At 43.1% G+C, this 16,667-nt stretch overlaps 1 protein-coding gene across 1 annotated transcript in view; it reads left to right on the top strand.

The window, feature by feature from the left end:
- PLXNA4 (plexin A4) overlaps positions 1 to 16,667 on the top strand; it is a 648,412-nt gene that overhangs the window by 110,882 nt on the left and 520,863 nt on the right. Inside the window, exon 3 of the mRNA XM_081532910.1 lies at positions 15,767 to 15,890. The gene's annotated coding sequence lies outside the window, so the exon portion shown is untranslated. The remainder of the gene's footprint in view (positions 1 to 15,766; positions 15,891 to 16,667) is intronic.

Raw genomic sequence — 16,667 nt, 5'->3', positions numbered from 1 at the left:
GGTTTTAGTTAGGGAAGAGTCATAATAAAGCTTGCAGCTTATTTATTTAATTGTATTTTTTATTGAAGTGTAGTTGGTTTACAATGTTGTGTTAGTTTATACAGCAAAGTGATTCAGTTTTATATATATATATCCATATATATATTCTTTTCATTGTGATTTATTATAGAATATCTAATATAGTTTCCTGTTCTATATAATAAGATGTTGTTTATGTATTTTATATATGGTAATTTATACCTGCCAATCCCAAATTTTTAATTTATCCCTCCCCCACCCCCCTTTCTCTTTGGTAACCATAAATTTGTTTTCTATGTCTTTGAGTCTGTTCCTGATTTGTAAATAAATTCATCTGTGTCATATTTTAGATTTCACATATAAGTGATATCATATGGTATTTGTCTTTCTCTTTCTGACTTCACTTAGTATGATAATCCCTAGGTCCATCCATGTTGTTGCAAATGGCATTATTTTATTCTTTTTTATAGCTGAGTAGTATTCCATTGCATATATATATATATATATATATATATATATATATATATATACATACACCACATGTTTTTTATCCATTCATCTGTTGATGGACATTTAGGTTGCTACCATGAATAGTGCTAAACATAAGTGTGAATGTATCTTTTTGAATTAGAGTTTCCTCTAGATGTGTGCCCAGGTGTGGGGTTGCTGGATCATACGGCAAAGGTTGCAGTTTAGAAATGTCACTTTCAAGGAATGGAAAGTACACGTACGGGTCAAACACTTGCACTTATTTCTACTCCCTCCCACCAGAGAGTTCCTGTTCTCCCACCCTCCCTCCTTTTCCATCCTGGACACCCTCAGGCACCCAGAAGAAAAACTGTGTGAGGAGACACAATGCGAAGGCAGCCATGTGCAAGCCAGAAGTGAGGTTTTACCAGGAGTCATGATCTGGGACTTCCATCCTTCAGAACTGTGGCAAAATATATTTCTATTGTTTAAGCTACTTGGTCTGTGGTATTTTGCTATGACACCTCTGAGCTAAGACGCACTGAGGCACATCATGAGTTTTCAAAATGTCATAAAAAACAGCCTAAAGCTGAGAGAGACAGAGAGTAACAGGAGAGGGAGGGAGAAAGAAGAGAATATGAAAGAGCAGTGGTGGCATCTTCTCATCAGCAGTTAGAAGACCATTGAACCCTGACTTCAGACTTCTGAGGAAAATTGTTTTGAAACAATAATTCTATACCTAGCCAAACTACCTCTAGTATGAGAATATGTGGTGGTTAATTTTAGTGACAACTTGACTGAGCTAAGGATGCCTAGGTAGCTGGTAAAGCATTATTTCTGGGTGTATATGTGAGGGTGTTTTCAGAAGAGATTAGGATTTGAATCTGTAGACTGAATAAAGAACATTGCCCTCACCAGTGCAAGGGGACATCATCTCAGTCTTTGGAGGAGGTAAAGGAAGGATGAATTTGCGCTCTTTCTTGAGATTGGACAGCTATCTATTCCTGCTCTCAGACACCAGTATTCCTGGATCTTGGGCTTTCAGAGTTGGACTAGAAGTACACCTCTGGCTTCCCTGGATCTTCAGCTTGCAGATACCAGATCATGAGATTTCTTAGCTTCTGCAATTCTCTCATGATATATATATATATATATCTCCTACTGGTTATATTTCTCTGGAGAACCCTGACTAATATAAGACAGAATAAATGTTTAGAAATGCATGCCTTAAAAAATTAACCCATGTGTACCCTTGGTCAGGAAGCTGCTATAAAATGGATTCCATAAGTGAAAGTGAAAGTCACTCAGTTGTGTTTGACTCTTTGCAACCCCATGGACTATACGCATGGAATTCTCGAGGCCAGAATACTGGAGTGGGTAGCTGTTCCCTTCTCCAGGGGATCTTTCCAACCTAGGGATTGAACCCAGGTCTTTGGCATTGCGGGAGGATTCTTTACTAGCTGAGCCACCAGGGAAGCCTATATTCCATAAGGATGAGAACAGTTGAGCAGGATTAGGGAGCTTCAGATGGTGTTAGAAAAAGAGGAAAGAGAGTTTTAAGAGGGAAATCTCCTAGAAGAAAAGTATGAAACAGATAGATTACCAAATGTGTTTAACCATATATAAAAAAGAGATATTCTGGTAAAGGGTTTGGAAAGAAATTAGTGAGGAGTACATAAAAACTAAGCACATTGGAAAACATGGCAATTACTTATTGGAGGAAAAGCAAAAACCTGTACAGAAAAAGAAATGTAATCATATATTACATGGGTTAGCTGTGAATATTATAGAATAAAAACAACAAAAACAATGAAAATTGTGATATAACAATACTGGGAGAATGAAGAGAGAAAAAGTATGCATGTGTGTAAAAGATCTAAACCCTCATCTTCTATGGTAGCAAGTCAGTAAACATCTAAAAGTCAAAATCATCAACAAATAGAAGCATATTCAGGTTATTTAGAATTTAAAAGTAAATTTCAGAAGGTGATGGTGATGGATGGGGAAAGGAGATATCATTCTGTGGTATAATCCTTGAGTAACATTTTGTAAACTTTATAGTGCTTTGATAAAATTCAAGCTAAATCTGTTAGAAAGTCAGAAATACCACTTTTGTAGATATTTGGAGATGAGACTGGTGAAGGATTAAGTGGAAGCAGAGAAGGTAGTCATGGGGCACTGCAGTTATCTGAGCATCATGGGTTGGCTTCCAGTTTGCAGGCTAATTGTTGAGGAGGATCCTTGGGGTCAGCACCTGTGGAGCGGAGGGGGTGGAAGCAGGAATGGGCAGAAGAAAATGTCTTTCTACGATGCAGGTCCAACAACAGCCTCAGCTGACCCCACAGGGAGCTCTGGAGCTACAATAGCTCTTTGGCGTTCTCCTGAGTTGGGCTGAGATAGATGAGCCTGAAGTAAGACAGCTCTCTGCAGCTGAAGCACTTCCTAAGGGTTGGCCACCAGCAGCATCCCCAGGGCTGGGGTCACAAGGCCTTTATGGAAGGAGAACCTAAACTGTGCATGACCATCTCCACTACTTATGTTTCTGCAGAAGACAGGCAATGATGAAGGTTCAGCTAGGTTATGGCAGTGGGAATATGGAGGAGGGAACAGATTTCAGAGGTAATTAGGAGATAAAGCCTAATGACATGCTGAGAGATTGGCTGTAGTGAGTGAAAAGAAAGAAAAGTGAGTTAGGACCATCTGGTGTATCTCCAGGTTTCTTGCTGGATGGATGGTGATGCTGGCTGGATTCACACAGAGAGGGCCTCTTATATAAGAGAAAAGATGATACATTCAGTTTGGGATAAGCTGATTAGAAAGGCCTGTGGGGGGAGAAGGCCCCCTAGAAGCTTCTACCTCAGCTTAGTTCCAGATGGCTTTTGTTTTCTGACCTCCACAACCAAACCTTGAATTATTGTGTTGGCCAATAAGTTTGTTTGGGATTTTCTGTAAGATGTTCCAGAAACACCTGAGTGAAATTCATGGCTAACCCAATATATTTCCTACTAGAAGTTCAACTCCATGAAATCAGGGATTGTTTTTTTCTATATCCCAGTACCTAGGGCAGATCCTGGTATTGAGAGTGCAACACATGTAGATATTTGCTGTTGATCCAGTGTACTGTTCCTATGATTGTCTCTTTGTGTCTGGCCACCTCAATGAGAGCTCAAACTTTTTGTTGCCAGATATCACAAATTATTTAACTTCTGTCCACCCCACAGCACCCAGAATAAGGCTGGACCCACATGCCAAATGCAACTGATTGATGAGCAGCCAAGGGGTCTCAGGTCTAGGACTCCATACACCCCACTCTGCCTCCCAACCTGTTCTCACCTTTCATGATGGTCTCTCTGGTGCTTGGGTAGACCAAATGCTTTGTAGGATCCATGTGAATGGTATGAAAAGATGGTGTCCAGAGAGGGCAGAAAGATCCATTTAAAATATTGCAGAATTAGCCAATTTTATTGAAAACGAGCTCAAATTATGTACATGAGCAAGACAAGGGAGTGATATTTTTAGGGCCACAAAAATAGGAAAGGTAGAATTGGATTCCCTGATCACCATAACTCTGCTTCTTCAAGCTTTAGTCATGTGCTTGGATGCCAGGGAAGAGGAAGGAGAGGTCTTTTATTATGTGGTTGTATAATCTTCAACCCAGGGAAACTCAGTTGAGTACCCTCCAACCTCTCCTGGACCTCAATCATTGATCTGCACCCCACTAGGAGGTTTAGGTTCTTGCAAATTGCCTAGCCCTCACTTTTGAGATGGAAAAGATCAGTACAGAAGGGACTTGAAGAACAAAAGAAGGAAAGATCTTGAAGGCCAAAAAACTGCTTTATGGTCAAGACTCAGTTTTCTGCAGTTGGAAATGCATTCATAGCATTGGCCATCCATAGAAAGGAGTTAACGGTGACCTAGAAGTAAAAGAAAGTTCCCTGGCTTAGGCTATTTTTTCCTCTCTTGGACCTCTCTGTACACATGCTTATTGTTCATGCTTGCTCATGGACTGACCTTGAGGTAGGTGAATTTCTCAAGGTTTATTGAAGGTGATTCTAAGAGTAGTGGACAGGCTATGGATAGCCTCTATCACGTAGCCCTCAACAATTTGCTGGACTGGTATTTCATCTTTGTCACTAAACACCAAATCAGTAACCTGTGAGTTTTATGGACCAAGTTCATGACTTATACTAGAATATAAGAATTGTAGTTTCTAGACTCATGCTTCCTTTATCAAGATTGATTAACTCTCAGATGTAACTTCCTATGCGAAGTAGGGCTTGGGGTTTGAATTGGTTTCTAGGTCATGAAAGCAACTCTGCATTCCATGTTCTTCAAACCCCTGGAGATGCCTGGTATGAACATTTATGACGATTATTTGATGTGGGGTCTGTGATCTGTGCTTGTGGAGCAGGGATTGACCTTTTCAGTGTAAAGAGGCAGAAGCTACAGCCATGTGAGCTAATCAGCAGGTTTTGCTTACAGTCAGGGACTAGAATCTTTCTATACGTTGGATATGCTGTGATTATAATGAATACTCCACCACCATCACCACCAATGGTTACTGCCACTATGGTGGGCACATCTAAGAACCTCAGCAGTGAGGGTAGTAGAAGGAGCCTGAAGATGTGCTTCTAATCCTGTAACTGCCCTTGACTAGCTGTGTGACCTTCAGCATGTCACCTGACTTCTCTGAAATTCAATTTTTATTGAAAGAATGAGAATCAGCCTTGATTGCATCACAGTGGGTTCTGAGGATTGGATGAGACAGTATAAGGGAAAGTGCTTTGTAAACTGTAAATTGCTGTGCGGCCAATATGCTATAAGTGTTGCTGATTGCAATGCGAAGACTGGGTTTCCATTATTCTCTCATTCTCTGGATATTAAGTGCCTGCTATGTGTCTGATGCTAAGCCAGTTTCTGGGAATACAATGGGCTGAAAGCAATGAAGTCTCCAGTTTCACGTGCTTGTGGCTCAGTGTCAGCATTCCCACATCCAGAAAGGCTGGCCTGGCGCCTTTGGGTGTGCTGCTGCACACTCTTGGGCTTGCTTCCTTCTAGACCTTTGGATGGGTGGGCCATCTGGAAAGACCTTCAGAGAGAAGCTTTTCAAACTGTTCTCTGGGAGCCCAAGGATCCCAGGGAGAAATCACATGAGTGAGGGGCGGAGGAAGCAGGAGGGACTCCGAGTCCTGCTCCCTGCCTTCAGCTAGCTTGCTCCTCTTTTCCTGCTTTACGTCACTGTGTGAAGATTACTCCATTGGTGGGAGGAGCTGGACAGCCTGGCTCCTTGATCTTGTCTAACTTTTGTATCTGACTCATGGGTGAGCCTCTTTCAAAGTCTCTTTCTTCTCTTCCCAGTGGTAGCCAGAGGCAGAGATGGCTGATTGCCATTATTGGGATGGAACCAGGAAATGATGGTTTTAATCTGAATACTCACACAGAATGGGGAAGGGACTGGGTGGGTGACAAGTCACCTGGAGGGATGGGGTGGCTTCCTTCCATAGCCATAGGACAACAGCCTGGACAGTTACCCTGCTGGGACTACCGTGCTTCACATGAAATGCTGGGTCTGACTCCCCTTGTGGCAATTTCTCTTTGCTGCAGACAAGGCATCCTCAGTAGGTAACCTGGTGATCAAGTGGTGGGTTCACCCCTGACCCCAAGCTCATGGGCGGCATTCTAACAGAAAATGGCATTCTGAGTCGTCTTTGACCTTGGATGAAACGCTTCTGCAGTGTCTAGACTCTCTGAGATGACTGACCTTGAGAGCTGACAGGACATTTTAACAGAACGGAGTCCCCCAGGCCAAGTGCTGACCAATAGTCAGAGCTTCCCCAGCGGGAAATTCGGGCCACAGTGGGAACCAGAAAATGGACGAAATCTTTTTGGTAGCCAAACTGCAATATTTCAGACTGTTTTGTTTGTTTGTTTTGCCTTCAACTAGCTCCTCATTATTTAGAGATTTCCCCAAATAGAATATTCTGCCCTGGGAAATTGTCCCCAAAGCCTAGGGAACTGTTCCTTGATTTTTAGCATCTATGATCACTTTAATGAGTTAGTTCTCATTATATTATATTAGCGTCCTGATGGCTGCCGTGATAACCTCTCCTCTCCCCCTTAATGCTCAAACATGCTAGAAATGTGTTCTTGTTCACACTAAATCAAAACAGGCTTGGATTGACAGGTGCCTCTTCTCCAATTAGTTATTCAAGGACCCAGGCATCTTTCCTGCTATGGCTCTGCCATCTTGAAAATGAGACTTCTAGGCTCACCAGGCTTATTTGCATCCAGCCAGTGGAGGGGGAAAGAGCCTGAAAGATAGTGGGTGGAAAGTTTTTATAGGTCAGCATGGGAAGTGGTACATATCCCTCCACTTATGTTTTCATGGCTAAAATCCAGTAATAAAGCTCTACCTAACTGCAAAGCAATCTGGGAAATGTAGTTTCCCTATGTGCCCGAAAGAGGAGATTTGGTGGACAGCTAGCAGTCCTTGCCATGGCCATCTGCTGAGGTTATGTCTCTGTTTATTGGGGGCAAGAAATACAGCACAGTGAGGAAAACCTGTCTTAGATAGTAGCAACGTTGTTGACCTTCCACATTCAAACCACTACAGGGTGAAATAAAACAACAGTGGGAAATTATTTTCACTCATCTGGTCAGCAATCATTTTAAAGTTTGATGGTGATGACAGGGGTTTACAGAAGCTGATTCTCTCATACAGTACTTGTGGGAGAATAAATTGGTGCAACCACTTTGAAGAGTTATTTGTCAGTGTCTGTGAAAATTTAAGTGTTCATACCCTTTGACCCAGCAATTCGATTTCTCATTGTTTTTCCTAGAGTAGGACTCTCATAAGTGTATAGTGAAGCATGAATAAGATGCTGATTGCTAGTGATGTACATAAACCAAAAAATTAAAAACCATGTACATACCTAGTAGTAGGGGACTAGGTGAGTAAACTATGGCATATTGAGAATGAAAGCAAAGTGAAAGTCACTCAGTCATGTCCGACTCTTTGTGACCCCGTGGACTATACAGTCTATGGAATTCTACAGGTCAGAATACTGGAGTGGGTAGCTGTTCCCTTCTCCAGGGGATCTTCCCAACCCAGGGATTGAACCCAAGTCTCCCACATTGCAGGCGGGTTCTTTACCAGCTGAGCCACCAGGGAAGCCCAAGAATACTGGAGTCAGTAGCCTATCCCTTCTCCAGCGGATCTTCCCAACCCAGAATCGAACCAGGGTCTCCTGCATTGCAGACCGATTCTTTACCAGCTGAGCTATCAGATGTTATGGAATACTGTGAATGGTTAAAAATATAAGGTAGATTTGTACAGATGAACATGGAAAGGGCTTTAAGACATATTCCAAAAGAAAAAGTAAGTCACAGAGCACCAGTAATAAATTATACCATTCATAGAAATAAAGACTAGATAAAACTATAAATGTCTCTAGGTACATATACATTTATATGTAAAAGTATAGAAAAAGATCTAGAAGGGTACAAACCAGGGAAAGTTGCTGCCTCTCAGGGGAAGGCTGGGATTTTGGTTTTTATTGTTGGGACTTTAATCATTGTAAAGTGTCATTCATATACTAATTATGTAATTAAAAATAAATAAAAATAAGGAAATGCCTAAAGTGAGAAAACAAATTAAAAAGTCTAAATATGTTGAATTTGCAAATATAAATAACAATGTTATTTATAATACTTTTTATTGTTATCATAATGTTTTAAGATCTTGAACAAAGACACAAAAACAAAACAATCAAGAAGCCTCTCACAAATCCTACTCAGACGCAGGCCAACTTGTCCCAGTTTCGCTCCCCAAATCACAGGAGTTCTTGGGATTAGGATCTCACACACACTGAGTGTGTCATTCAATTTTTCAGAACCATGAGGAGTGAGGGTGGCCCTGGAACCTTGAACACATTTACCAACAAAAAAGGGAACACCGTTGACAAGGAGTGTTGCTGTTGGCCAGCAGTTGTCAAATTACACTCCAGCTGGAGTGAGAGGTTCCATAGCTAAGATGAAAGAGCTAGTCACACGTATTTGTTTCGTTTCTAGAATATGTCAGACACTGTCCTAGGAACTGAAACAGAGCAACAAATAAGAGAGTCATTGCCACTTCCCCTGTGGAGTTTACAGTCTGGAGATGTCCTCCTAATTTACAGAAAGCATTAATGCACAGAATTTTCTCCATTTTCAGATTTGCTCCCATAAACTTTCCCTTTGATTTTTCATATCGCTTATATAACCAGTAAGCACAGACAATTGTAATAAGGATGAAAGTGAAAGTGTTAGTCACTCAGTCATATCTGATACTTTGAGACCCCATGGACTGTAGCCCACAAGGCTCCTCTGTCCGTGGGATTCTCCAGGCAAGAATACCGTGGAGTGGGTTGCCATGCCCTTGTCCAGGGGATCTTCCCCACCCAGGGATTGAACCTGGGTCTCCTGCATTGCACGCAGATTCTTTACCTTCTGAGCCACCAGGGGAGCCAGTAAGGATGAGCCAGTTGCAAAACAGGGAAATTCAGAAATAGTTTTTTAATGTTTAATTTAACAACTAATCTTTTCAGACATGTATGCCTGGATATGATATTATATTTCATATACATGATTTAGATAACATTGTCTCCTACTAAGATTATTGATTTATAAAGTAGAATAAAAACACAAATCTCTTCTGGGGCTATATGGAGAGCATCATCATTTCTAGGCTTGATAGTACCTGAAAAATGTTTGAAAACCGCTGACGTATGCTTGGATCTTTGGCAAAGTTGTTTATTTTTCCTAAGGATCCAAAGCAGGCAGAAATTTGTTGTGAAGCAGCCTTTCTGGGATTTACACTTCCCTGACATTTTCCTGGTGTTCTGAGTCATTTCCTTCTGAGCCACAGCTTGTCTAGTCACCAGGCAGTGTCTGGGTCATAGAAACAGTCTAACAAATTTTTAAATTCTCCAAATAGATTCTGTCCTGTCCTTCTTGCATTTCTTAATGCTGTGATGCCCACAGTCATACACCTTAAATCTACTTTCCTTTGCTATTCACTTTGCTCTTGCCAGGACAGTTATTCAAAAACTGTCCTCTCAGCCTCAGCCTTCTGCTTCTTTTCTCTCTCCTCTGTTTCTCATAATCATGCATCACAAAAGCCCAAAGCACTGGTCTTGCCAGAGGGAGCCTGGCCTTAAGGAGAAGAAGGAAAGACCAGGAGGCAGGCAAAGGTAGGCAAGACTAGAGGGCAGTAGGGAGGGAATGGCAGAGAACAGCCATAACCTAATAATTATTCTCCATCACACAATCGTCTGTTTATTTAGTCAATAAATATTTATTAAGCACTAAGTGCCAGGGCCAGGGGATATAAGGGTAAACCAGATGAACGCAGCCTCTGCTTTCATGAAGCTTTGCCTAATGAGACACGGAGAAGAGTAAGTGGCCATTTACAGCACCCTGGGTTGAGTACCATGGCCAGCAGTGCATGGTACTATGGGTGCTCGTGGACTAGGGCAGAGGTGGGAAGAAAAGCTTCCTAAGAAGGCTAGACAGCACACCAAGAAGCAAGAGGCTGTCAGTTGTTTACCAATATTCATTCTTTTTTTCTTCCTTTAATAAAGGGTGTTAATTGCTCAGTCATGTCTGATTCTTTGCAAACCCATGGACTGTAGCCTTACCAGACTCCTCTGTCCATGGGATTCTCTAGGCAAGAATAGCGGTGTGGGTTGTGCATTTCCTTCTCCATCCTTTAATAAAAGCATGTCCAAAAGCATGTCTGCCCAGCTGGAGATTATCTTTCCCAGGGTTCCTTGAAGCTTAACTGCAGCTATGTGACTGAATTTAGTTCATGAGATCTAAGCAGCAGTGATGTGTGCTACTTCTGGTTTCTAGGATGTACCTTCCTTCTCCTATTCCTATTTTCTGAAAAGTGATGATAACTGGGACAGGCATCTTAGACCATGAGAGGGAAGCTCAATGGTGAAGGTGGCCAAGGAGAAAAGTAAAATGAACCAGAAAAAATGTTGGACAGCAGAGCTGCTTGACCAGCCCAAGATCTGTAGACTATTATGTGGAAAAGAATAAACAAAGTATATCTGGTGGAAGCTACTGTTATTTAGTCTCTATTAGGGCAGCTAGATCAATATATCAAGCCATATATCAGGTTTAAAAGTGTAAAAGGTTTAACAGAGCTTCAAATTCAAAATCTCCTCTTCTTAACCACTTGGGATCCCATAGTGTAGTTCAGGAACAATCCTTGCATCAGCTGATCTGGGAGACATGTGAGAAACGGGCTGTTTAGAGCCAATGGAGAGGTAGCTTCAGTAACATAGGTACTTTTCCAATTTAATTTCCCTGAAATTTTCTTAATGACAAAGATCCACAGCCTTAGGAGCCAAAAGAGTAACTTGAAGGAGAAGGATTTATGTATCTGGCTCCAAACTGAACTCCTTTCTATTAGCAAGACACAGGATGTGGAGAAAACAGGAACATAGTCATTTTTTCACACCCTGTCTTGAAACTCTTCTGGTCAGAGTCCAGGGAGGGATTTTGGATTACAGTGATCACTGCCCCTCAATTCCTGGGCACGTCTGCTCAGATGGCACCTCGTTGGTTTCCAGGTTTGCTTGTCACACGCTGGGCCATTTCTTACATCTTGACTCCTTAGCTCAGTTCCCTACTCTTTCTTCCTTGATGGTACGATGGCTGGCTGTCACTATTGTCTCAGCAATGCAAGTTGGGAGAGACCAGCCCTCAGAGGCAAACAAGACAAACTCAGGACCATGATGTCATCTGGTTCATTACAGAGAGTATCAGTCAAGACAACTTAGGTTGTGCTGCAGTAACAAACAAACCCCCAAACTCAAATCCAGTGTGGCTCAGCAGTATCTGTAATGTAACCACTCGAGGGTTCCCAGAGGACCACCCACAATACCACATTTCAACATGAGGCTTCAAGCTTTGTTGTGGCAAGAGAAGGGAGAGCACGGAACATCATGGTTCCTGGTGCTCCCAAGCAGAAGTGAGTCATTTATTGGACATGCCAGTCACATAGCCACTCCTACCTTCAAGGACTGGGGGATGCAATCTTCCCATGTGTATCTGGAAGATAAGGGGAACTGCAAATGTTGATGAGCAGCAGCAATGCCCACCTCAGAGACCACACTGTGAGAAGGCTGATGAGGGAATAGGAAGTCTGCAAAGTGGGCATGCATCCCAGGAGGTATACACGATCCACTGAGAGAAGGAAGAACATAGTGGTCCTTCCAGTTATATTTATCTTTTATCTTCTCCTTTTTAAATGTCTATTTTTTGAACATGTCTATTATACCTATTATAATGAGTATGTCTATTTATAAAGTGCATAATGTGTATGTAGTGGTACATGATTATAATTTATAAGTAAATAAATATGCATACACTGGGGGTGGATGCTCAAAAAAGCTTTGTGGATAGAGCAAGCAATCAGAAATGTTGGGTGACCACTGAGCCAGAGAATGGGACCAAAAAACCCTTAGGCTGTGAGTGCCAAAGGCTCTTTGAAAATGGGGCCTGGAGCCTTTAACCCCAAAGTGACTCTGGTTTCCTTGGCTGTGAAATTCCAATCATGACTCTCCTTTTCAGAAGCTTCTAGGATTGATACCTGAAAAGTCCTTAAAGAAGAGAGACTGAGACAGGATAAAATTAGGTTGAATACCTTTTCACTGCCCTTGCCTGTAGCCAGCAAATGCAACAGCAACTGCAGGGCTTTGCAGAAGGACTACAGAGAGTCAGCATTCATTCACGGCATATTAGGGTGTGTGGTGCATGGGGTGGGCATGCTGGGTGTGTGGTGGTGATCAGTGTCAGGTAGAGAGTGCTGTCTCAGTCAGAAGAGCCAGGGGAAAATATAACAGGGGACTCCGTGCATTATCTGCCATTGCTTTCCCCAGAGAGGCTGAAAATCTTTGAAAGGTTTGCTCTAGGGGAAAAGTGTTACTGGATAAGTCTGGCTGATGGAGAGAAAGAGGAGGTGGGGGCGGGGTACCGGGAGAGGGAGAGAAAATAGATGCATCCATTTGTGTGTGTTTGTGTGCACAAGTGCATGTTTGTATATCTGTTAGATCTTCTTCCTCTGTTTAAAGTAGGGTACTCCAGCTCTGGGACATGAAGAGAAGGGAAAGAAGACCACAGAGGGGGGAGATTGGTGCAGGGAATAAGCGGCAGGTGCCAGTGGGAGAGAAAGCGTCAGAAGACAGATCTGAAAGTAAACAGCAGAAATGACTATTTGTTGTAGTCAAAGCCAGCAGCAGACCAGGAGATGAAAGCCTGTAATCCAGAAGCCTTAGGAGACCGTTCAGACCAGGGTACCCCTGACAGCCTACGGGTGGGCACAAGCACCCCACACTCAGCCAGGGGCACGGGCTGCCCAGCATTTCCACATGCCCAGCCAGGGCAGAGATGCTGAGAACTTGATGTCTGTGCACAATGCTGCATCATTTCCCCTTAGAGTCCTGCCCTCCCTCGCATCCCCCTCCCACCTGTGTGGAGGACAACAGCAATTTTCCAGTCATCCAAACTCAAACCCTTGGCCATCTCCCCAACACCCACCCACTTCTCATTGAATCAGGTGTTGACCCTGCCCATTTCACTTGTCACGGGAATCCCTCCACTTCCTCCCTGTGCGTTCTTCCCAGATCAGGACGGGGGGAAAAAAAAACCCTTGCATGTTATAAAACCCTGTACTAATAGTATTTCTCAAGACTCTAAACTTTAGTTGCATGGAACAGAAATCAGCATTCTACAGAGAAGAAAAGGAGAGGGAGAGAGATTTTAGTTTAAGAGTAAGGGACATCCCGAGGGCAGGATTTCAGGGGAGCTCAGAAGAGTCTGGAAGCTGGAACCTGAAAGCCGGTGGTATCCAGACAGCCTTCTCATAGCCTCCGATGCGCACTCTCTCTCTGCACCTGTTTCCCTCTTCCTCCTCTGCAGCTTGCTTTTCTCTGCTGCTCAGCTTCTCTTGGGAGGCGCCTCCCTGAATCTCCCTAGTGTTTACATCTCCTCCATTCAAGAGACTTGAATAAACTAACTAGCCTCAAATTCCCTTGACAATTTCCTGTTAGCCAAGTCGGGCCAGGTGCCTCTGTCCTGGAAGTGTGGCCAGGCAGGGGTCATTATGTACAGTTGTAGTTGCTGGGGACCCATGTCTGTGACCTCCAGCCTTGCCTTGGTGCTGTCCCTGCCGGTCTCACATTGATAACCTCTGCCCATGACCGTGCTCCCGTAGTCTTCCGTACCTCCCACTTTTGAGCTTATACTGATAACTCACATTATGAAAACCATAGTATTAAATATGCCCATTCAAACTTCAGCCTCTGCCACATCCTGTTATCTTCCCTGGGTGGGTCCGCCCTAGCCCACCTAGGCATGACCCAGCTGAGTGCACTGGCCTCTGAGCCCTGGAAATGTGACCAGCCCAAACTGAAATGTGCAGAAGATGTCAAAGACACACCGTGTTTTTAATACTTAGGGAACATAATGTGAAATATCTCATTAATGATTGTTTATATTGATCATGTGTTGGAATGATTTAGATATATCGAGTTAGATAAAAAGTAATATTAAAATTAATTTCACTTGTTTCTTTTCACTTTTTAAAATGTTGATACTAGAAAATTTAACATTACCTATGTGGCTCACATGCCATTTCCGCTGCACAGTGCTGACCTAAACCACAGTCTTGGGAAAGGCCTGGGCTTTCTCAGTCGCTGCTTTTATTCAGACTGCTTCTCCCTCCAGGAGGGTTTTTCCACCTTCCACTACTCAACTCCTACCCATCCTGCAAAACCTCCCCTTCAGTGCTGCCCTGTGAAGCTCCATGTCTAAGATACTTCTGCCTGTAGCTATTTACATTCAGAACTGTTGAACTTCTTTCTTTTAGTTTTCCTTTTCTGTATTTTAAAATAAACTTTTGGCCCATTCTACCTTCATTATAATTATAGTGTGTGTGTGTTATCCTCTGTATCAGGGGTCCCAGCCTCCGGGATCTAATGCCTGATAATATTAGGTGGAACTGATGTAATTGCAAAATGAAAATATCTCCTGCTATATAAACAAGAAATGTTACAGCCATCAGCAATTTCTGGCCTCCAGATGTGAATGAGGGCTCCCCAAACTGCGATCCAGTGGATGCTGGATTGCTGAGGAGCTGGGGGAATGCAAGAAGCAGCGATCTGCCAATCCTTAAGGAGAACAAGAAAACAGGATTGGCCCCAGATAGCTGAAGTACATATGCAAGGAATGAATTCAGTGAGCCCAGAGGCTTGCATCTTCCCATACACAGAATGCTAAATTCCTTAACTTGATAGCTGATCTTTAATGTTCAGATTGCCTGCTCCCTTTGTTGCAAACTTGTTTATAGCTTGACTTCCCCTCCTGCTCCTTAGAGCAGTTTTCTCAGAGCTACTGAGATGCTGTCTCCCAGGCTCAGAGTCCTGAACATTCCCACCAAATAAAATAACTCTCTACTTTCAGGTTGTGACTGTATTTCTTTAGTCAACATAATAATAGAAATAAAGTCCACAATAAATGTAACGTGCTTGAATCATCCCGAAACCATCCCCTCCCACCCCTGTCCATGGAAAAATTGTCTTCCATGAAACCAGTCCCTGGTACCAAAAAGGTTGGGGACTGCTGCCATGTATTCTATTGTAGGTCCTTGTGGTCATGCTTCATTTGTCTATTCCAGATATAGACACTCAATAAGCACCCATAACTGGCTGGAAATACGAAGTCTGTGAAAAAAAATCGCTCTTACTACAGATTGGTTATTGTGAATCAGATGAAGCTTTTGTCCTGTCTGTTTTCCTTTCTTCCCATCACTCCTTCCCCGACTCCCTCACACCCCACTCATTCTCTCTCTCTCACCTCCATTGCCATCTTTGTTCAGTCATTCATTTATTCAATCAGATATTTAATGGCACTTTGTTGCACCAGGTACTGGTAAATACCGGTGAATCGAGAGAGATGGTCTCCACCTTAATAGAAAAGTGAAAGTGAAAGTGTTAGTCGCTCAGTCGTGCCTGACTCTTTGCAACCCCATGGACTGTAGCCCACCAGGCTCCCCTGTCCATGGGATTTTCCAGACAAGGATACTGGTGTGATTTGCTATTTCCTTTTCCAGGGGATCTTCCCTACTCAGGAATCGAACCCACATCTCCTGCATTACAGGCAGATTCTTTACCATCTGAGCGACCAAGGTTGAGGTCAGAGACAGAGATAGACGCTGATCTCTCTCCTGCAGGTCTTCTGTTCCCTTGACTGTCCCAGGCACACCTGCCCCAGGTGCATACTCATGGCCAAGGCTAGCAGCTCTTCTCCAGACGTGGACATCTCAGAGGTCACATGCTTCTGTGGTTCTCACATGGGTGAGTCACTTGGTTTATTTTCTAGAAGGCCTGTTGATGTGGGCCTTTCTATCCTAAGTCAGTTGTTTTGGGACTTGTTGCACTGTAAGTTAATTGCTCCTTCATAATAAATTTAAGAACTCGGGTCTCCTGCACTGCAGGCAGATTCTTTACCGACAGAGCTACCAGGGTAGCAATATAAAGGTCTTCGTCTTAGTGGAAGTTACAGTCTAACGAGGGGAAGTATGATAAAAGTGAGTAAGAATGCACTTATGAACTGTGATATGGAGGATTCAGGAAAGGAACAAGGTGGTGGTTGGAGGGCAGGTTGACTTAGATTCGTGGTCAATTTAAGCTGACAACATTTAAGCCGAGGAGTCATCTGTGCATAGAGCAGAAGTGGGAGAGGAGCCCAGACAGGGTGAATCTGGTGGGGGAAGACCTAGGAATGGAGAAGAAGAGCTGCCCGAGGCCAAGGACATTATTTCTGCAGTTCTAAGCCCTGGACGGCGAGACAAATCACTGGTAGGTCGATTCCCTCTTTGTGTTCTGAATTTACCCTTTGGAACTTGGTGAGCATCGTTGGGTACACTTGACTCTTAAAATCTCTCAAGATGCTTTTCAACAAAGCATAAGCAACCAACAAAGCATCAACAAAGCATTGTTTCTCATAGTGTTACCCCTAGGTGAGCAGGGTTAAAATTCATACTCTTGATGTATGAAAGTCATGCCTATCATCTCATTTGGATGCCCTTTTGATGTGCTTTGGTGGTTCTCACAAGAGGGTGAGTTTGTCCC

Source organism: Giraffa tippelskirchi, chromosome 10, assembly GCF_054371585.1.
Source record: "Giraffa tippelskirchi isolate mGirTip1 chromosome 10, T2T-mGirTip1v1.2.pri, whole genome shotgun sequence".
Classification (NCBI taxonomy): domain Eukaryota; kingdom Metazoa; phylum Chordata; class Mammalia; order Artiodactyla; family Giraffidae; genus Giraffa; species Giraffa tippelskirchi.
The sequence above is the reverse complement of the archived record's forward strand: the minus strand, read 5'-3'. Positions and strand labels throughout refer to the sequence as shown.